Consider the following 5,349-nt stretch of genomic DNA (forward strand, 5'->3'; position numbering starts at 1 on the left):
AAAAAAAAAAAAAAAAAATGTTTACGTTGTTTAATATTCCGATATTATATTTTCATGAATATTTTATTTCCGATGCAACCCCTAGTAACTAATTTTATTTATTATCATACAAGTATTTCATTATTACATTCAATTAGTATTCAAATTTATTACTTAAAAATTCTTGTTTTGCGAAAAAAAGAAAACAAATTACGTTATTTATTTGCATATTTAAGAGTATTAGAAACAAATCACTTTCCCTTGATTCCCATTAGAATTCGCATTCCGTCTAGCACGAACGTGACATTATTTTCTAAAAATAAAACGAATAAAAATAAAGAAATAAAAAACAAATAGACAAAGACGCAAACACAGAAGGGGAAAGGGAGAGGTTGAGAGGTTGACATAGAGAGAGAGAGAGAGAGAGAGAGAGAGAGAGGGAAAGAGAAGGAAGGAAAGAAAGGTGCTTTTAAGCTCGTAAACGCAACGAAGATTCGCGGTTAATGTTCCGAAAAGTCGAAAAGAGAAAGACACGAAAAGAAAAAACAAGTTTACCGAGACGCGCGAGACTTAAAAAATACAAAAAAGAGGAAAACAAACAAAAAAAAAATAAAGAAAAAGAGAGGAAGGAAGAAAAGGATCGTAAATGTTTACAATAATGTAAGAAAGAGAGAAGAATTCGCGAATGAACAGGCAAATAAGAAAAGTGTATCGCGTTGACATACCTGTCGATAATCGGATTATTCTAAATAATACGGCTCGAGTTGCATTCATAATAGAGCTTCCATTATCCGACTTTAATCGAGGACACGGACATCGACGTAATCCACTTCTTCGGATATTTCGATAATCACGTTTCAACGTTAAAGGACGATTTATTTATCGTCCATTGCCGTTTCAATAAACCTCGCGATTTTCTACCCTACCTGACGATAAATCTACCTCCCCCCCTTCTCCTCCTCATCCTCCTCCTCTTCCTCCTCTATTCCTCATGCTCTACCCACCACCCCCCCTACCATTACCTTTTGCGATTTTCACTCATCTCGAGAAGGGCGAATTATTATTATGCTTTTTATTTCTATTTTTTTTTTTTTTTATTCGCATTAATAATAAACTCATCCGGCGACAGTATATACGATCAAACGATCGGGAATATTTTTTTTTTTTTATAGTTAAAGCTACATTATGTTTCTTTTTTTCTGTTTTTTTTTTTTATTATTATCGCGAATACCGATAAAAACGCGAAGTAATTTTGTTACGGGATTAAATGATCGATCAAATTATTTATAGATATATTTTCGGGGAAAAAATTAATAAATAATATAATATATTAAATATATAAAAATATGTATTTGATTTTAGATTGATTAGAGATGCTTGATGAATCATTCAAAGTATATATTAGAAATTCGTGAATAGTTTAATGTGTAACGTTCTTTGTGAACAATCGAGTAAATTCATTTTTGTACTAAATTGAGACGACAAATCATTTTCATTAATTATAAATAAAACAACAAAGTTTGGTTTTGTTCTTGTTTTCCAATAAAAAGCGACTTAAGGTACTTTCCTTAATAACCAGTCCACGTTACATCGCAAATTATTGCAATAAAAATGATAAATATTAATTCGTTTTAACCTTAACTTTTTAAATAGAACTCCTACCGAACAAAATTAAAAAAAAAAAAAAGATAAAAAATTATTATTCGACAAACATGTAATCATACAACATTGTATAACATCTTTAATCATTAATAAAATATTTATTTTCTTCCTACTACAACACGATCCGAAATCATTCAAGCTCGTCGAAACGAAATATAACATTTCAATAAATATTTCGATAAATCGATATAAAGGATATAAGCAAGATTTTTAATTTCCACGAAAGCTTTGAGAAAAGCTCGAGAAAGGGATATATATATATATATATATAGTACCTACGAAAAGATATCATTCAACGTGTTTTTACGTTTGAAAAAAAAAGAAAAAGAAGGGGAAAAAAAACACGAAAAAGAAAAAGGAAAGAAAAAAGAGAGAAAAGAAGAGAGAGAGAGAGAGAGAGAGAGAGAGAGAGAGAGAGAGAGAGAGAGAGAGAGAGAAGATAATTTAAAAAATTTTAATTAAAAAGAGTTCCTCCTCTTTGAAATTGTAGGTTGATTCGACGACGTGAAAGGAGACGTGAAAAGAGAGGAGAAAGAAAAGGAGAAAAGGGATCGAAAAGTAAAGAATTGCAGGGCGTAAGGGTGAGGTAGTAGTAATAGTAGTAGTAGTAGTAGGTTCGATCATGATTCCACGACGCATCAAGGAATTATGGATACCATTATAGGAGAAAGCTTAGAGCCCATAATATTTTTATCGGCTCATTTTACACGTAAGATCTTACGAGTATTAAATCACACCTACATCATCTATATTTGGATCATCCATTGATTGTACTAGCTCATGGTGTTACATACTTTACTCGAGATCGTTAAATCCACGTACATGTATGCTTGTGTACGCGTGGATGTGTATGTGTATGTGTATTTTGGCTGGTATGTAATATTTTTTTTTCTTTCTTACTCATAACATCACCTCTTTTCTGTACGAGACAAAAATTCGGCTTTACAGATAAGCCGATTGAAAAAAGAAAAAGAAAAAAAGTAAGATAGGAAGAGAGAGAGAGAGAGGGAGAGAGAGAGAGATGCACTGTGAGATTTCAAATCTCATAAATTGGAAACCGAGGAGTATTCTTGTGTCGAGGATTCTTTAAAATTGTTTTTCTCCGGATATATTCTTAAGTCCTATCAAATCCGCCATATCTCTTGCTGACAAATAACTAACGATTACTATGTGGCTTTATCGTGCAAAAAAATTGTGTTACTATATAAAAACGTTTATATTATTCACAAAATATGTAATTCGTTAATATATTATTTATTTAAATAAACGATAACTTTATATAATAGCTATTTAGAATTATTACTTATTTTAATATTTTATTACGACCTAATCTAATCATCTAAAATTCAAATATTAAATTAGTAATATCCACAAATGTTTTAATTAAAATGCTGTCAATATTTTTTACTCTCCATATTCCAATTTTTTCTTTCATATGAAACAATCACTTATCCGATTTAAAATAAAAATGATGACGAATTAATAATATATACAATTATTCTAATTGAAGTACCCGTATCATTATATATCAAATAGAATTGTTATCTTTAATATTCCAATTTTTCTTTTATATTAGAAAATGTTAATGGAAATAAAATACTGTCAATTTTTAATTTTTCTTTTTTTGGTATATTCTAATTTTTCTGTCATATGAAACAATTATACTTATCAATTCGAAATAAAAATGATGATAAATTAATAACATATATATATATATATATAAATATCCTAATTGAAGTACTGTGTCATTGATTCTATTGAATAAAATTATCTTTAATACACTAACAACTTTAATATAAAAAACAAAAAACAAAGCAATTTAATCAAATTAAAAACAATACAAAAATATAATATATATATATATATCAAAAAAGAAATAAAAAAGAAAATCTCTGTAATACGTAGAAAAATATAAAGAAAATATGAATAAATCAGGCAAAGCACAGCCCCCCTATTACTGTGTCATTTCATTTCATTTCTCCAAAAAAATAAGAAAAGAAGAGAAATAACACAGACGTTTAATTCGTTCTTCCTAAATTGATAACGAGGATAAAAAGGTTCCTTTGTTAAATTTCCCCTGTTACGATTTGGCATAATAATAAAGAAGGACGACGAGGAAGAAAGTGGAAGAAGCGAAGGGAAGGTATGAGGAAGAAAGGGGGAAGAACAGGGTGGAGGAAGGAAAAGGGACTCCTCATTCGGCGACTACCGTCGTGTCGAGTCAAGTTCTTACGAGCATAGCAATACAACACACACACACCCACACACGCATACACATACGTTAACATATATACACGCCGGGACATCAAATCGTTTCTATTCCTCCATGAGAGAAATCGGCTTACCGACTACAATGCTCAAACTGGAAAACGATTTACCGGCGGCACACTGAAAAGGACCAAAACCTCCATAACGGACTTACCACATTCAAACAATTCGATCGAAACCCCGGAAAGGATTTACTTTTCTTCTCTTAGAGACTGTTTCCCAAGCTCCGATATCATCATTTGGATTTTCTATCCCCCGAAAGACGACCACTACGACCGGATGACGTCCACCCTCTATCAACCATCCTTCCTTCCTTCCTTTTTTCTTACATTCTTTCTTTCTTTTTCTAATATTCTCACATCTAACAATGTTCTATTCTATTATCGATGGTCAAACTTGTTTAGAATTGCATTTAAAATTCATTTTCCAAGTCAACAAATTTTGGTATACATTTTTGTACTTTTTTTTTTTTGGAGAGAAAAATAAAAAGAAATAAAATATTATTCAAAACACTTGTCTCGTATCGATGTTTAAAAACTTGTCCGACTTTTTTTGACTTATCAAAATCAAGATAACCTTATTACGTAATAACATTGTCAAGCAAGAACTTTTTTTTAACAAATGAAAAAAAAAAAAAAGCAAGACAAAAAACGAGTTTCTATTGGCAGGAATGTGGGTGAGTATTGGATTTTGTGCAGTACACCGTGTTTCATATTAAAGTTTCATTATTCATTATAGACAAAATTAATATAGAAAATAGTTACCGTAGGAACGCTGGCAAAGAACCTTAACAGCAGAAAAAAATGAATAAGTGCTCTTATTTGCCAACTATTTGTGCTCAACTTTATTTTATAAAATATTATTTATTTATCGTTAATTAGTTAAAAATTATTATAACACTTTAAATAATTATGAAATGGCGACGTCATGAGTAGGAAAACACTTTAGATAGATACGCAACCGAAAATTCAAGACTCAAGCACACTTGAAAAAAATGAAAGTAAAGTTGGTATATATATATATATACCTGCAGGGAATATATTTAAAGTTGATTTCCAAAGTAAAAACCTATATGATAATGAAAAGAAATAAGTTAATTGTTCATAATAACAATAGGTAAATATTTTTATTTTTTCATTTCTTTCTGCTGTTGCGGTTCTATGCCAACTTTTTTGTGGTAAAGTATATAGAAACTCACAAGTCCCCTTTTTTTTTAACTATCCAGCATCATTTTTGTTACCACTGGAAACACCATTGGACGATAGTATGTACTTAACGCGATAACGGTACAATAATATCAAAGAATACAATATTCTTTGATAGTATATATAGTATAGTTATATTGAAAGAAAATTAAAAATAATTATATTTAATTTTTAGTGTCTAAATACGCGTGTGCCTTCAGAAATGCGTTTTTTATACATATATATTTTAAAAAGT

The sequence above is a fragment of the Polistes canadensis genome, unplaced genomic scaffold, assembly GCF_001313835.1.
Source record: "Polistes canadensis isolate GaletaPanama2010 unplaced genomic scaffold, ASM131383v1 scaffold_42, whole genome shotgun sequence".
In the NCBI taxonomy this organism is placed as follows: Eukaryota; Metazoa; Arthropoda; class Insecta; order Hymenoptera; family Vespidae; genus Polistes; species Polistes canadensis.